Source organism: Scleropages formosus, chromosome 5 (assembly GCF_900964775.1).
Source record: "Scleropages formosus chromosome 5, fSclFor1.1, whole genome shotgun sequence".
NCBI classification, from domain to species: domain Eukaryota; kingdom Metazoa; phylum Chordata; class Actinopteri; order Osteoglossiformes; family Osteoglossidae; genus Scleropages; species Scleropages formosus.
In genome coordinates, this window is record NC_041810.1 from 15,569,058 (window position 1) to 15,586,806 (window position 17,749).

Below are 17,749 nucleotides of genomic sequence, written 5' to 3' on the forward strand. Positions count from 1 at the left end.
CCCACCCAAACCTCTTATTCACCAGTGTCTTCTACATCCTCGAACCAGGTCATCAATCCTGCCCCAATAGGTGAATCAATCAATATATCAGCGGGAAGAGCAGAAACATCATTCAGATGGTAGGAACATATCATCCATTATCCAGTGCGGACAGGCTAAGACATTGCCTTCCCACAGCACCTGACAGCATAAGATAAGCTCTGTGTACTTGCCACTTTGAGAAGCAATCTTCTTTTCAGCCATGGCTCTTTTTTCGGGTCTGGGTGTCTCCTGTCAGCCTTTTAATCCTGTTTTGAAGGAAGAGAACAGGAAACGACTGCAGTAGCATTTCATTGGGTGATAAAAACAAAATCCATTCATCAAACGGGCAAAACAAAGAGGGTGGGGCCACATAATTGCTTGACACTAACAGATAAATACACAAAAAAAAATTATGAAGAGTAGTTTCTGGGCTGTCACACAAGAACAAGAGGCATGTGGAAAAAGTGTGACAAAAAAAACAGAAATAATTAATGATCCAATAATAGTTTTTTGACGCGGATATTAAAATGTGCTGAAAAGGAACTTTCGGTTCTCATCAAATGAGATCATTAGTGCTGTACAAGGTGAAACAGATGCTATTACCCAAGCTCCCATAACATGAAATCTTCAGACGACTTGTGTTTGATGAGGATTATGTTGTTAAAGATAATTGCTTACATTATGCACCATTTATAGTTGTCCTTTTTTAACATGGGAGTTCTGTTCTATCTCTCAGGACGAGTTGGACCGCTTGTGAAGTAGCCCCATGTTCATTTCATATATAAACCTATTACACTCATTAAGCTTTACCATGAATGCCAATAAACCTCCACAGTACTGTGATGAGTCCAGCCTTGGCATGTAGAGGAAAAATATGATGGAAGTATGTTAGAAGGACTTACGGGAAGGGGTGATGGATGTTACATGAAATCCCCAGGCTGACATGAAGAAACTGGCCAATGGACAGGTTTCATGCATATGGCTACTGAAGTCCTCTGATTTATATTTATTTATATGTAAATAAGTAACATCATCTTTATTTAATCCTCAAACACCCCCCATCATTTCCTGCTGGTCTTCATGGTATGCCTCTGTCCTGGCTCATATGCATTGATGCGGTGTGCTGGTATTCCCAACAGAGCCACTCTTATTAACACCAGGCTCCGACAAATTCTGAGCTCACGTGTCAGCGACTGTTATTTGGAGTGGCACGTCTATTTGGAACATGGGTCATGAAGAACTGCAGAAAGTTTCCTTTAGACTTATTCTGAAGCATAGATGTGCTTCAGCCTTATATAATGAGGTCCTATTTGGAGTTAAAAACTCCTCACTCCTCGAAAAAGTGTTACACTTCAACATTTATTCAAAGGCAGCTCCAGCAGAGCACTATCTACAGAAAAGTGAAATACAACAGCATCTCATCTAACATAAGACCTGAAAAGCATTTTTTAGCAGGTCCAGCCTAAAAAAAGATTACATGTTGGTTTACTTCTCTATCAGATTAGATAGTGATAGCTTGAGAGGGGTTTTATATCCTGTACAAGGATCTAAAAGGTGCAGTACTGACCCAGTGGGCATGAACAGTGTATAGCAACTACATGTCTTGTGATTTCAAAGACTGAAACATCAAGGCATTGCTCCAGCTGCTCTTGAACCCAAGGCTATGATGCCCTATTTACAACAGGGCACACATTTATTCGCTATGAAATGTGTGTGTGTGACATTTCAAACCCTGTTGATATTCCTGGACCTGAAGAGGTGTTATTGTAACATCTTATTTTATAATAATCAAAAATTTACCAGAGCTACAGAATTCAGAATTCCGTTGGTCCTATTTAGGTTAAGCTCCACAACTCAAGGGTACAAAATCAAGAGGGTTATTTCGGGTTCAACTGGCAACCTTCATGTCACTAGTCCATGTTCTCAGCCACGGCACATTAATAATTCACACTTTAACTTTTAGCTTTATTTATTTACTACTTATTCAGACTCTAATCCCCTAAAACTCCTTTGAAACATTTTGTCTTTGTGTACACTTGAAAGTGCTCTAAAACACCAAAGTTGCATAAGCACAAAGTAAAAAATGTAATAACATGAAACATAACACAAAACTGTGGAAAGTCTTCACAATCCGTTCTTTTTTTTTTTTTTTTTTTTTTTCTCTATTTCACCCTGTCTGAAGCCAGACAGGGAAAGCAATACTTTAGAAATCTTCAAGGAATCACAGCAGGGATCCCAGATCTTATTCAAACCTGTCATGATGATGTGAGAATAAGGTTATCATTTTAAGGCAACTTTTTTTTTTTTTAAATTTTCAGAAATAATATGTTGCGATACAAGTCTGTCTCTTACTCCAGTGCTTTGTTTCTGTAGCTCCTATGTACTGTAGGTCTAGCTTCATCAACATGGCCTTGTAAAACCATGCAGGAAGAAGCCAAAGGTCTCCATCTCCGCTGAAGGCCTCAAAAAAAGCGTTGAAATATTTTGCTAGAATGGAATCATTAATATTATTTACTGTATTTTACTTCTGATTAGCTTGATACACCGACTATTTAATCTTTGTATTATTCAGGAAGCATTCGAAGGCTGGTTGTAAAGGAGAAAAAGTTGCACATAGATCCCATCATTATGCCAATTAAGAAGCTTAGAGCTCCAGTAGAACTGGGAATGGCAGGGAAGCGGATCTAACAAGAAGCCGGTGACCTTCATCAAATGCCATTGTGTGAGTCCATATCAACTCTCTAGCAGCTGGGAGATGAAAGATGTAGAATGAGGGTGGAAACAGAATCAGGCATCGCAATTTATTCCAAAGTTACTGGAAATTGGTCCTTTTTCGGTTGGTTATAGCAGTGGGTGCATGACGAGTTGCAAATTCCTGTCCTGATTGTAGATCGTTTTCTTTTGGCCTCCCCGAACATGACTCAAAAACACAACTTCACATATCCAAAGGGTACAAAAATGTACCACTGAAAAAAAGCGCAGGAAAGAATTAAATTAATGGCTCTTTTACCATTTGTAAACAGACCCAATATCATCAAGTATGTATAAATGAGATATTTATAGATTCAGGATCCATTGGCATTATTGTCACTCCCTGAACTCTGAGAAACTATTGAATTCTCTGGGTCAGCAAGGGCACGTAGCAAGCTGCGATGCACTGTATGTTCTGGCACCTTTCTATCATGGCCAGCATGAAAGTTTTCAGCAATTTGTGCTACAGTAGCTCTTCTGTGGGATCAGACCAAATGGGCTAACCTTCGCTCCCCACGTGCATCGGTGAGCCTTGGGTGCCCATGATCCTGTCTCCGGTTCACCGGTTGTCCACCTGAAACATAATTTTGGACTGTGGGAGGAAACCTCACATGAACATGGGGAGAACAAGCAAATTCCATTTAAACTGAATGAGAGCTAAACCTATATCCAACAATACAGTCCAAGCACTGTGACCCACTCTCAGTACCAGAAGTGGTCTTAATTGGGTAAAGGTTGAAGAGTGGCCTCAACAATATGGATATTCTCAGATGCCTAGAGGCACAGGACCATAAAATATTGTTTCATTTCTTCAGAACCCCCGTCCCCCAACACCCTTTCCCAAAGCTGGCTAATTATACTTAACAAATCTAACAAGTCAATGGTGCGGGCTATTTGTACCAGAATCAATGCAACTTGTTCCGCTCAAGTGCTCGAAAATTCTGCCCGATCCACACTATCGCAAGAACACGTGTCGCAGCGAAATATGTCGGTAGCACTTTTGTAGGATGTGAGAAGCGCGAGGGGGGATTTCTTTTGAAAGCGGCCCATTCTGAAGTGATGAAGAGAGACTTCTCTTTGAAGCTGAGCCAGAATTGAACACCGCATCAAGCGCTTCCGTCTCAAAGCCCTGACAACGGTGAGATCCCAGGGATCCATTATTGATTAGAAAGAGACATCCGCGTGCTTTAAATTCAACAGGATTAGACCTGGTGTCAAGAGTAGGTGAACAGGTCTTGTAGAAGACAAATCATTCTGGAATGCAAAAAATTGTACACCTTTTCAGCCCTTGTTGCTAAACCACTGCAAAAGATGGCATTGCATAAACAGTTCAATAAGGGGGAAAAGAATTTGACAGAATTGCTTAAAATTTTTTCTGTAAAACATATTAAATCTAATATATATATATATAACTTGTATTTAGATCTGTAGTATTTTAGAAACAGTTTTTCAAGCCGTATAAAAAGTTAACTTTGCGTACTGAGGAATGTTTGCAAATGCCTGGTCAAATAACATTGCACCTATGTGACAAGTGAGTAATGTCTATGTTCAAACATCACTAAGTGAAAGAAGCACATCAGGAAGCTCAGAGCTCAGCTGTAAAATATGTCTGATAAGCTGCAAGGCATATTTAAACAACAGAACAGATGTCTATCTGCAGAAATGAGATAGGCAAGGTATCGCTGACAGATGGAAAACATCCATCTGCGCTATGAAATTATACACAATATGATCTCAGTTTATTGGACTGACTAATTTGTTAACTTGTCGCGAAGAATGTCATCGCTTCTTCACTTGGTGATTCACAATTGCACGAGTCAATCAATAATTAAAGTTGATATGATCAATAGATTGACATTTGAATGATGTTTTGTCTCATGTTAGAAGCTAGCCTTTTACTATACACATCAACCTTCTTTGTAAATGTGTTTACCCAGCTGAAGCTATGCAAAACTGCAATGCTTTGCTAAAGTATATGCAATTTCAGCCTTATACCATAGACAAAGTAATTCATACTGAAGATGGCTAACACACAATTAGCCTGTTCTTAATATGTAGCAAATATTTATAACAGGTATAGTCTTTAAAAATAATTTTCGCCTTCTGTAGCTCATGTTTCCCAAATTACCGCCTGAAGACTTAACGCTCTGCACCATTTGCAAACACAAAGATGTAGCTCATGTGCTTCTGCATGAGGATAATGCCCCAACGATGTACGCTGAATTATTTAATATAGTAACATGGTATCTTGAGTTTTGAGCGCAGCAAAAATAAAAAGTGGCATTCCAAATGAAAGCCATTATTTCTTTTCAATGCCCCCACTTGCAAATGTCAAAAACTATATCATAAATTATTTTCCCCCCAATTACAAAATTTTAAAAATATGCCCTTGTTGGTGAGTCACACTTTGTATGAAAAAATAGGAACTGGGCAAATACTGAAGTAATAACTTTTTTGTGAAAGAAGTCATCCAGTGGTTGGTCTGATTTCTCATTGTACAGTTAATGAATAGCTAACAAACTGAGTGGATTTTGAATATTGCCAATTTGTATTTTTTTTTCTGGCTCATTTGTTCTAGTTATAATGTTAGATATCCAAATGTATAAAATCTAATCCATTTAGACAATGAGATAATTTTACAGTCTTAATTCATTTCAGGAACAGGATTCAGACCATGAACCTTCAGCCTACAAATGCCAAAGTTACTTCAGCTCCTGCCACATTAGTGCCTAATGCACTTGAAGGAAGCTGAACCACAGTAGGATTTCCTGTATTTATACTCTACGTAATTTCAGCTGTTTCTGCAAACTTCAGTTTAATATCAGTTTAGCAGTACAAAAAAGATTAGCACTTTATTTTCCTCCCAAGTCAGCAAATAGGGTAAACATGTCAGCAGTTCATGTTGCCTATTAATTGCCTTGTCACTGTCGGAGGACAACGCACGATGTATGGTTGACTTCCTTTATTCTCCCGCTGCAGATACTGGGAGGAAAGTTTCAGGATGCTCTTCCAGAGACCCTCTGGCAAAAATTGGGCTGAGTGGAAATGTCTGAATATCATTCTTCGATTGGAATGAAATTCCAAACCAAATTAATGACCTGACAAGACAAGACTGAAAGTAATGAATATGATGTAATAATCCACTGTACATTTCTAAAGAGGAAATAAAGGTGACAAATTCAACAACAAAATGTATTGACCCCGAAGTTCAAAGTTAAAACAAACGAGCAGGTTATAGCCTCTGATTTAAAAAACCAGAAAAATATTGGGAAAAAAAAATAGACACATAGCAACACCTGAAAAACGTTAGAAAACCTCAGACAACATGCCCCAAGACTAAAAAAACCATGTCACAAATCATGCTTTGAGTGACCTTGGAATAAAACAATGAAATTGTCCATTGCGGAGACATAACCTCTTCACCAAACAGCTACACTCCCTAGATTCTGTCAGTCCTGCCCATGTCCAGCGTTTAACGTAGAGCAAACTACGTTCCTCCAGTTCACATCCCCTCACCCCCGGAAAGTTCCCTTTATGTTGAGCAAAGCTTTTCATGTGTTTATAGAGTGGGTTCATGAACGGCTCACAAGGTGCCCAAGGCTACAGCCGTGGATCCGCGGGTCTCTGATGGGGTGATTCTAAATGTGTCTCCCGGCCTTCACTGTCAGTCCTTTGAAGACAAGTGTGCGACTTCCCTGTTTTAGATCCTGATGAGCAGGTTAGGTTTCGTTCGCCTTTGAAGGCACCTCACTGTGCTGGCAGGGGGTGTAACTGGTTGCTGCAGGACGCAGTGATGTGGCCTTTTGACGACAACTTTACTGTTATACGTGGAATGCATCCAGAGTGAACCGCACAGCACAGTAACACAAGGTGTTTAGATTCACTTATTTAACTGTCTCTTCTCCAAAGTGACTGACAATATTAAGCTGCTAAACGTATAACTGTAAATGTAAGCTACTTACAATGATTAACCCATTTGCAAGGCTGATTAATTTTTACTGTATCAAGGCAGGATAAGTACCTTGCTTATGGGTATTTCAGCAGGAGGTGGGATTTGAACTTTAGTCATTCAGGTGCAAAGCTCATCCCTCCAACCACTATTCTACCAGCTACCCCAAGTTGCCAAAACGACCCAGTATAGAAGACCAGGGGCTGCTCTCATACTTTATTAATGCTGCATTTTCCTTCCACTTCTCCAGCCAGTGTGGAAAACAAACCCATGGCTGCAAAAGCCCATTTCCTCAAATTGGTTTCTGTATCTAAATATGTTCGCTGTGCCCCGGAGCGCCATTTAACTGCTCCGCTCAGATCTCTCTGTAAACCGAGCCCCTCTGCAGGTCAGAGGTTGACCGTGGAAGCCCACCTGGGGCAACCATACTTCCTCTCAACATCCTCCTCCATGCCTCATTGATTTCCCAGTGGCATATAAGGGCTGCGGAGGTGTCCTTGGCGGAGCAAACGTGATTTTCTGGGCTTTATTGCAAGGTGACGTATAGTCGGGGTGTAGGCAGAAGACAGTAGGGTCCATTCAGTGAAAGCTTAAAAAAATAATGTTTTTTTTTTTTTTTTTTTAGCAGCTGAACAAGACTGGAGCACAACACCAATTTAGAAATTCAATATAACAGCACAATGTAATCACATATAAGTACATATGATACAAAAGCTTTCAGCGGTTAGCAAGTGTGCTCATACAGCCTCACCTGAGATGTTTCAAAAAGTTTATAAAGGAACTTAATCTTCCAGAGTGCTTTCATATTACCACACAGATTGAATATGGGCTTTTCTTTCGAATCGAGTTAACCACATACTATTTAGAACAGCTGATAGGGCAAAATTTTTGATTTGACAGACACGAAGGCTGCACGCTGACATCTACAGCCAATTTTAAAGGAACCGTTATGGTTGCATTGAAGAATCACTCAACTGTTTGGTCTTGGACACTTCAAATTGTGTTTGCCACATTTACTGTATAAAGAAAAAAGTACGGAGCAAAGCAATATACAGTATATACAGTATATATGCATATATATATATTAACAGTGAGTCAACAAAATTTCTCAGTTTTCAGAGAAATACGAATTCTTACACAGAACTAATCTGTCATTCTGTATCTTCAGCAATCGGCAGAAATGAAAAACAAATCCTGTCTCGATGCACCACTTCAGATCTCCAATTTAGAGTAACATTTAGTGCTGTCTTGTTTTCCAGAAGCAATCTGTGCTCTTTAGGCATTATCGCCATGCACTTGGCTGCTCCTGCCCACAGATCAGAAAGCCATTCTGATAGCAGAGCGGTTCGTTTATGCAGTAGACAGATGATGGTCTCCAGCGACATACACTGCAGCCTTCATTGCCGTTAGGGTAGCGAACTCCTGCTCACCAGTAATGGTGGCCAGTAATCACTTATAGAGGCTGCGATGAATTGCTGCTGACATGCTGGTACTCTCAGCTGGTGCTGAATACCACAGAATCCCTTGCGTATTCAAGCTCCAGCATCACAGATTCCATTGTACTCAAAAATAGCCAATGTGAAATAAGCGGTATGGTAAGAAATAGCGAGGGAGCAAACATGGTGACATATGGTATCAGTCTTGTATTAAGCACAGCACTCATCTTAGACAGCATTGCTGTTGTAACAAGTGGTTTGGACAAATTTTAACAGCCTCCTTAGAAAGGTTAGGCCAGGTCATATATGGCTTCTAAGAGCCAGAGACTCCCCTGAGAGGATTAAGTCTCTAAAGAGGTTTCTCCACCATCTGCAAAACAATGGGAAATTACCATGGTCACTGTGCACGGCTGAAAAAAGCAGAACACCTCATCTGCCAAGCACTATCATTCCAGCACAGCCTCTGGCGACTTCAATGCAGCACACCCTGAGGATGGTCCTCCAGGCCAGTGTGGGGAGCTGCCAGGTTGTGCCTACAAGGCCTTGGTATATTAGGCGGCATAACAGGAATTATTCTAACCAATTTTATGCAGCTCTTCCAACTCTATATATTTTCATGGGTTACAGGTTTTTTTAAAATCTATGATCCAGGCCTAAGTTGCACCAGAATTCACATGCAGGCACACATTGTCCGAACCACTTGTCCCATACGGGGTCACAGGGAGCCGGATCCTAACCCGGCAACAAAGGGCGTAAGGCTGGAGGGGGAGGGGACACACTCAGGACGGGACGCCAGTCCATCGCAAGGCACCCCAAGCTGCACTCGAACTCCCGACCCACCGAAGAACAGGACCCGGTCCAACCCACCACACCCCCTTGTACCACAATTCAGACATTTCAAAACATTTTTTTTTTTAAGATGGTAGATGTTTAACATATGAACTTATTTTACTAACAGTTAAATGCATTTTACTTAATTTTTTTAAAATATAGTTTACCAATTTAATCTCATAGTTTGTTAAATAAACTTTTTCTTTTCTGTTATAATTTGTTCTCTAAATTCTTTTTTTCATTACAAATACATTTACAATATTACTTTGTTATAATTCATGCAAGGATTATGTTTAATTAAAATAAGATTTGACATAGGTGGATGCATAATCTGTCTGAAAATGCATTATTTCAAAATAAACACCAAAGCAGTTTTCTTTGACAAGAATCACATAATGTGATTGAAGGTCGATGGCTTCATGTAACTATTTAAAAGCTGCTTATTTAATTTCAAACTAAATGACTGTCAAATGTGCTCAGTGTGGGAAATCCAGCAGTTTTGCGGCTAAGGAGATGGATTTCTAACCAGTAGTTTACTTATTTACTGCCCAGAGGGGCTCTCTTACCGATCTTAGAGTACATAAACTTATGTAATCATGTAAAATATCTATCATGCTGGATAGATATACAGGACAGTAATTGTGAATTCAGGTGTATACAGCCTGAAAACCAGAAAGATCTGGAACAAACAAACACATTTTTTTTGGGTATATTTCTAGGAAATTGCCCAAGACCCACCACAAACATGGGATTTCTTTTAAAAGCATAGAAAATTCTGTCCATCATGACTTAGAACTGTAACATTAACAGTTTTGGATATGCACTTAAATATCTGTCCTGTAAAAAAAAAAAATGTTTCCTGGGTTAAGAGGAGGGAGAAAAAAAAAAAAAAAATCACAGCTTTCTGTGGAAAAAAGTAAAACTTGAAGACCTAAAAAAATGTAATCAGCTTCTATCTTTAGACACCCCTTTAGTAGCTGTAACAATGCCTACAAACTTCATAACACAGAAGGTGTTATGAAAGTTTCTTGTACTTTAGAGCATTTCCCCACTACATAAAAAGTGTTACACACATTTCTATTTATATTTATGCCTATATTCTGAAGCAGTTAGCATGAAGTATCTTGCTTGAAGGAACTAGAGTAATTTCACCCCCAGAATTCTGAAAATTTCTGGTCTTTTTTAATTTTTTTTTTTTTTTAATAAATGCTTTTTTTCCCTAACCAAATGGTGTTGTAGTTATTTTTACAATAATAAAAAAGTACAGCCCCTCATTAAAATTCTTACTCACACTACTACATTTTTATGGAATTCATATTTTCATTTTTCACATTAAAGAGGATAACTTTCAGGACAAAGACAGCAGTATCACTATGAGCCATATTTAAAGCAGTGAAGTGTATGCAGGTTTTCATTAGCTCTTAACAGACAATAAACCATGTGAGCTGATAAGGAGAGGAAAAAGCTATATTCAAATAGTTTTGAAAGGCAACCAATAAAAAATTGCTTTACATCTATCATGAGAGTCTTTCAAGCTAAAATTTTTGTTCCTCATCTCTTCCCCACTTGATGCACCTTCGTAGAGCTGCTGCACAAATCAGTTTGTAATGACACATTCGTGAACTTCATACAAGATTCATTTGTTTCCAAGTTATTATTGAATTTACTCTGAAAGATGCATGTAAAATATTTTTTTAAATATTTCAATTGATCTCTTAACCTTTACGTCAACACTTAGAAACTCCTTAAATTGCAATGCAGTTAGCATAACTCTATGCTACATTCTTATAAACCGAAGCTGTGTTTGATGTCTTACTGAATGTAAGGGACCACACACAAGTGAACAGACGTAATTGCTCAAATGACAGAAACGTGAAGCTGCTTTAAATGTAGTATAAAAAAATATTACTTGATGCAAATATTCCTGTCACTTTGCTCATCCTTTTTACATTGCTGCTTAATGACAATGAGACATTTGTTGGTCACTGGAGGATAAGACCTATTGTACACAATCGGGCTGCAGGTGGTTTAGGAGTAGTAGCAGCAGTAATTTTGTACTTTAATGACAGAGGCTGAAATTCATGGTCTCACTGTAGACACCTTAATAAAAGTGAATGATACAGTAAAAATTGCACAGCCATATAGAGTAAATGTGGAAATCATTGTAAGAAGCTTAGTGTAAAAGCTCAGCATAATAAATTGTAGAGAAAAGCATCAGCTAAATTAAATACCAAATGTCAATTTTTTTTTTTTTTTTTTGGTATACATAAGCTTAGTTAGAAGAAAGAGAAAATAACATTTCCAGTATGTCACTTTGGGAAAAGGTATCAACTAAATTAATAAATGGAAATTTCTCAAAATTCAAAGATGGGATGCCAAGTTAACTGGATCAGGTTCATATTGCTCTCCTCCAAGACCTCAGAAAACCTTAGTCACTGAAGAAACAAATTTACTTGTAATGACTCAGCAGATGCTGAGTTCACCTGCAATTTGCCGACCACCCAGACAGATAATTGAGGTTTCGCTTCCTCGTTCTCAGCTCTGGGGTTTACCTGTCAGCTTGTTGTAAGAAGACGTAGACATGGCAATGTGCTTCACGGGGATTACTGCGCACCCCCTGGGTTGCAAGGTGTAGTCAAGGCCACGTGGATCTGCACATCCACTTGAAGGTGTTTTCCTGAGATGCCAAAGTCGGAAAGCAGAACTGATAATCTCCAATGCGGTGGAACCTCACTGAGGAGACACGGTTATCGGAAAAAGGCAGATTATCGGTTCTCGTACAGCAGCACGTGATGATAATCAGGCTATTAAGGACTCCTGCTGAAGAGCAGGCATTCGGGATTCATAAAATAACATTAGACAGCTCATGGCTGACTTGCTGAGTACTGAGAAGGATTAGAATAATATTGCTGTAAAATATCAAATAGAAGTCAGTCAATGTCACTTTGACTAAAACAACTACATATGAATGTGCTGTAATTTTACTAGAGTGCACCATGGTGCAGTGGGCAGTGCCGGTGTCTCATTGGGCTTCGACTGTGCGATCAGGCATAGGTTTCATCGCCATTCAGTCTGCGTGTTCTTCCCAGTAGAGTGTTTCTAACTGCTCATTTTAACACATCCAATTTTCAACACAGTATTATTCAGAGAACAATTATATTTTTATGCTCTGAAGCATCCCACCTTTTGCTCAAAAAAGATGTATTTGTGGTTCGTCTGCTCACTCTACTCCAGATCCTCTTCCCAACACATTGTACTGTTCCAGTGTCAAAACTGCTCATTTTAACAGCAAGGAACATGAAAAAGAAGTACTGCATGGTAACCAGTTAGAAACGGGGCAAAACAGAGTTCCGCATAGTGGAATGACACCTCAGCATCCATTATTAGAAGTGATTGGTATCAACAACAATCCTAGGCCACCACACTGAATGTGTGGTGGAACAGCCACAGAGGATGAATCGCATCCGCCACATCCTGTCTTCATCACAGTTCTCTTTTTCGGATAAAAATTTCCAGTGAAACACAAATAATATTTAGATTAATCAAGAAGGAAGCTGGAATAACTAGCAGGTGGACATCTCCGGTCAATGTATCCAGTTCAAAGAGACAAATCCTTTTCAGTTCATTAACAACTGTCAGTAGGTGCATGCGGTATGTACAATAGGTTTATTTTCTGTAAAATAAATTCGCCCAGCAGCTGGCTGCATTTATTCTTTAACATGGCTGAGGGAGGGGGAGAGGATCTCTGTGGGCTCCCTGCAAGCTGAACATTGAGACCCCGCTGGGGAGTTAGTGACCCTATCTGAGGGGGTTGGCAGCCCCCACGCCCTGTGGTCTGGCCTGACACCAGCCAGTCCATGGCTCTCAATTAGGTGGCTCCCCGGAACTGTGCCGCAACAGCTGTTTCCACAGTGCCCGCTGGTGGTGAACAGAGCCTCCTGGGAGATATTACCAAAGCAACTGTGCACTTCAGTGTTCACCCCCATTAAGCAGGAATGGTGATCACAACACTACAGATCACATTTACATTTATTCGTTTAGCTTTCATTTTTCTCCATAGCAACTTTCAATGTTAAGCAACTTACAATTATTTACACATTTATATAGCAGGGTAATTTTACTAGAACAATTTAGAGTAAGTACCTTCCTCAAGGGTGCTACAGCAGTATGTCATATTCAAGCGTTCGACCTTCAAATCCGAAGGCAGCTCCTCAAACCGTTATGCTATCAGCTGCCCGAATAACAAGCACGAGTTCTCCAATCCACCTCTGCAGCCGTTACTAGTGCAGAAACCAGTTAAGCACACCCACCAGCACTACTACTAGAACAATGAAATCAAGCAAAAAAAGTTGATATATGCCTCAAGCTGGTGCCCTGCATGAGTCATTTTGAAGCTAGGCAGCAAGGACAACCAGACCTTTTGTTATTAAACCTTCTCACCCCCAGAGGACTTTCTGGCCCTTGCAAGGGTGAGTTACTAGTATCACCTACACCACATGACCCAACTTCACCTGGGAAACTGAATTGGCACGTTCCACCTTTGTCCCGTCTCCAAAACCCAACTGTAGTTTCAAAGCTCTCCATGGGTCAGTAGTACCCGAGTGACTCTACAATGAGCTCCTCCAAGTTCCCTCGAACCCACTCTATATAATGAATAAGTAAAAACCTAGCCAGCATTGAATGATGGGCTCTACTATTAAACGCAGGGTCAAAACTCTTCACTGGGTCTGTGAATGACTCAGATGTGAGTCAGGGCATGACTAACATAACCTCAGGGGGAAGAATGCAAATGCTACACATCACTGCATAAAAAAAATCCTGTTTTCAAGGGACAGAGTAAGTCATGTATAATAGAAGCAGAAGTACAAAAACACAGGGAATTTGCTACTCCATACCCCATCCTCTCGACCTCTGTAATGCAACAGCTTTTCGACCCACTGTTACGGTGGAAGCGAGAAAGCTCGGTACAAATGGAGGCTTAACAGGTCACAGCAAAACAAATAGGAGTAAGATGAAATGCATGGCTCCTAGTGCGGCCTTTCCTTACAGTGGGTTAAACCCAGTCGAGTCCCATGAAATGCTTCCAACGTGGATAAGCTGCGGTGCTGTTACAGAACCTTTCCAGACTCACGGGTAATTAATCTCGGGCCAACAGCCAACGATTAAAAACAGCAGAAAAAGCCAATAAAAACTGTTCATCATACAAAAAATCTGAAAGAGCAGTGATTACTTGCCTTTTCAGTTTTCAATGCTGAGAGGTTGATTGGCTGCATTTGTAGAGAGATGCTATTTGTACTTCAGCTCTAACATATGATTTTATTAATGAAATGCATTTTTATAATATAACAATGAAAGCAACAGCACAAAAAAATACATTGTGGTTTGTTTTGCTAGGGCTGACCTTGTCACTCCTCAGCTAATGCTTTTATCCACATCAACATAGTTTTACTCATATAGACAGCTAAATATTTTTCACCCCCACAAAGGCTGAATCCATTGTTCAAGAATATCGCGGGACCTCTGGGAGACCAGCAAACGTCAGGTTAAACGCTCAAGGCCTTAAGTCATGATCAACAGTAGCTAAACATTAAAAAAGGAATGAAGAAGAGGAATTTAATAAAAGGAAGGATCACTTGGGCCTGCATGTGGACCTGAAGTATATTTACGATTTAAGAAAAATGGACAAATAAGTTAATAATTTCCCTGGGACTTGGTTATTTGTTTTGCTAGAATTAAATTTGTTTTTTTCAAACAAAGCTTTTCATAAAGTGCTTTCATAGCTATACACATTCCACAAAGGTATTTATTTAATTTAAAAGGAGATAATACAAAGCTGGAGGTAACTATGCAATGGTGAAATTAAAAAACACACACAAAAAAGCTACAGTATATATCCTAAGAAATATAATATTGTTAAAAATAGAAAATGTTTGGCTTTTAGTAAACTATAACCAGACTCAAACATCTTAAAGAAGTTAGCTATGGAATCTTTTCCAAAACACTGTCATTCAGAATAAATGTAACATTTACATATAGTACCAAGATTTCCATTTTTCTATGAGGGAAACGAGACACACAGTGCTTAGAACTGTTGCCTGGCAATGAAAGGAACTGGGTTGGAATCACAGCTTCTACTGTTTTACCCTTAACTAAGGTACTTGCCCTGAATTGATGCAGTAAAAATTACCCTGCGGCTTAAATGCTGCGTTTTGACTAATGTAACTGATATCCCATGAGCATGTGAATAAAGGAAAGTCCCATTTTGAAGTTCAGCTTCACACCTGAAGTTCAGACAGGATTTAGGTGACCTCTAAGATATCCGATTTAACTCCCTTTTAAATGCTTTGGGGCAAGTCAAATTAATCCCATTAAAATGACTTCTAATATCTAAAAGAAGGCAGGAATGAAGAAGAAAAAAAAGTCCCAATTTAAATTTGTCAATTTTATTTTATTTTTTCCCCATACACCTGTATTGTTTCGTAGTAAATGATGTCAAAAGGTTAATGTTGATTTAATAAGCAATTATTTTGCTAGGTACATTGGATGGAAAAAAAAATGAGAGGAAGATTAAAATCCTCAAATGCGGTTCAAAAGGAAGCCATAGGCTACACTGAGGCTAAACAAATTGACTTTCTTTTCCAAAAGGGACCTATTTGTTCACTCAGGTGCCAAAAGAAACAGAGTAGGTTAATTGACTGGGGGCTCCCCTGAGTCGAGGATGATGTCACTGACAAAAAAATGCACTCAAGACTTCCTGATGAGCCCTAATTTTTCTCAAAGGACACAAGGCAATGATGTCTACCATGCTTCTAGTCAGTAGTGCAGAAGTCAAACAGACGATAATCAACACATTCAGCTGTCTCGAGATTTCCAAGTCGAATAATTCCTATATAAGCAATTCGCGTTAGTCAGTTGTGGAGGTTTGCCGCAACGGCTTAAGAGCAGATATTCCCAAAGCAGAGGAGAGCTTGGTGCCGTCCAACAAAAACGGCAGCAGTTCTTCCATTCAGTTTGGTATCTCAAGGGATTATCTCAGATGAAAGCAGTTTAAACACCATGACTGTCAAAAAGAAAAAAAGCTTCCTCTAACCTTAGTGTCCGCATTCCTTCCTTTGTAATACAGAGTTCACTTACTTACCTCTGCTTTTCATATTAAGATTATCCTTTGGACACCGTCCACCCTTGAGCTTAGCTTCTACCATCCAAGACTCCACACATATATGAACACAATGGGTCTTGCAACACCTCTGAGGCACTGAGGGAGCCTAGCGCTCCCTGCTCATATGAGAGTTGCTTAAGCAACCGTTCACAGTCTGAATAAGGAAAGGAATACCAGAGGTGAATGTAACCTTAGTGCTTCTGAACATGTCGCTCTCAATGGAAGGGCTGGGGTGCACGTATCTCCTACTGCATTAGGAAGGGATCAATTTGTCAGTCGACAAGACAAGGGAGGTATCGCTGGCAGTGTATCGGGTGTCCGCTACACTAATGTTGGCCCCTGAGCCTGGGACGGGCCAGCACTAGAGCAAATGAAATGGCAGAACGAAGAGTACATTATTCATGTGGGAAGGAGACTCCACTCCCCCCTCAGCTCTGCTGGGCATTGGATTGGATTTTGTTAGGGGTAATTAATCCATGGCAAGAGTAGGCCAGGGACCAGTGTCCGGTTCTGCGCTCCAAGTGGGTTTTGATGCATTGAGAAAATAGGTCACCTGCTTGTGGATAACTAGAGTGATGCATTATGGGTGCAGATAAAGCATTTGAGAGTTTTCCCATTCTGATTCTCATCACCACAACCACACAGTGGTGCCCAAACCTGTCTGTCCCTGTAGCCTGAGGAAAGTTCAGCATATTACCCATCTGCACCTCACCCAAAGCGGTGGCTGTCTGGAACCCAGTGTGCCTTGATCTCGCTCGTCTGTTCAACTGGAATTATCAAATCAGTCTGAAAACATTACATCCCCTCCACTTTGTGTGTTCTCAGCCCACACGGTCTAACACAGATGAGTACAAATCCTCCCTCCCACACGTGGGGAGGAAACAAACACTTTGAAATGCAGAGACAATATGGCACATTTGTTTTCTAGAAAAAGGGAAGTTGCAACGGCTCCGGCAGAGGAGTCTCGGAACTGCAGTAGCAAACAGCTGCAAGTGGTTAGCTGATCATACTCCAAAGCTGGAGGTGGGGAGCTTTAGTAATGACTCTGTGTTGCTGATGAAGGAAACATGACAAAGCGAGGAAGGAGATCACTCTGAAGCACACCAAGGACGACATCAGAGTACCTTTGAACTGACCCAGAAAAGAAGGGTACGGCTCTCCATTAGTCAGGATCACTTTCCGGTGAGGTCACTGAGACTGAAAGTGATGGTTCCAATCATTACTCAGGAAGGAACTGACCTCGGCAGGGCTGCTATTACTGAAATTGTCCAGAAGGATGTTCTCTGGTGCACCAGACAACACAGAGCATTTTGAGTGAGGAATGCAGGTAAGACAAGTAGTGCAGTGGCTTGAGTTGTCACCCTGTCCTCAAAAGATCCAGGTTCAGATCTCACCTCCAGGTGTAGTTCCCTTAGTCAAGTCAGCCTAACATTCTCCAGTAAAGTTACCGAACTGACTAAACATTGACATTATTTTAACGTTATTCACTCTGGAGAAAACGTGGATTAAATAAGTAACTGTAACTGTCATGTCTAGAAGACATTATTGCCATCCTGATAATTACTGATCCGTTCTTGTCTTTTCACTCTAAACCCCAAAATG

The 17,749-nt window shown here is 40.1% G+C and overlaps 1 long non-coding RNA gene across 1 annotated transcript in view; it reads right to left on the reverse strand.

Moving 5' to 3' along the window:
• Nucleotides 1-218: 218 nt before the first annotated feature.
• The window catches only part of LOC108938749 (uncharacterized), a 130,765-nt gene continuing 113,234 nt past the window's right edge, over nt 219-17,749 (reverse strand). Inside the window, exon 4 of the long non-coding RNA XR_001966455.1 lies at nt 219-287. This is a non-coding gene — a long non-coding RNA (uncharacterized LOC108938749). The remainder of the gene's footprint in view (nt 288-17,749) is intronic.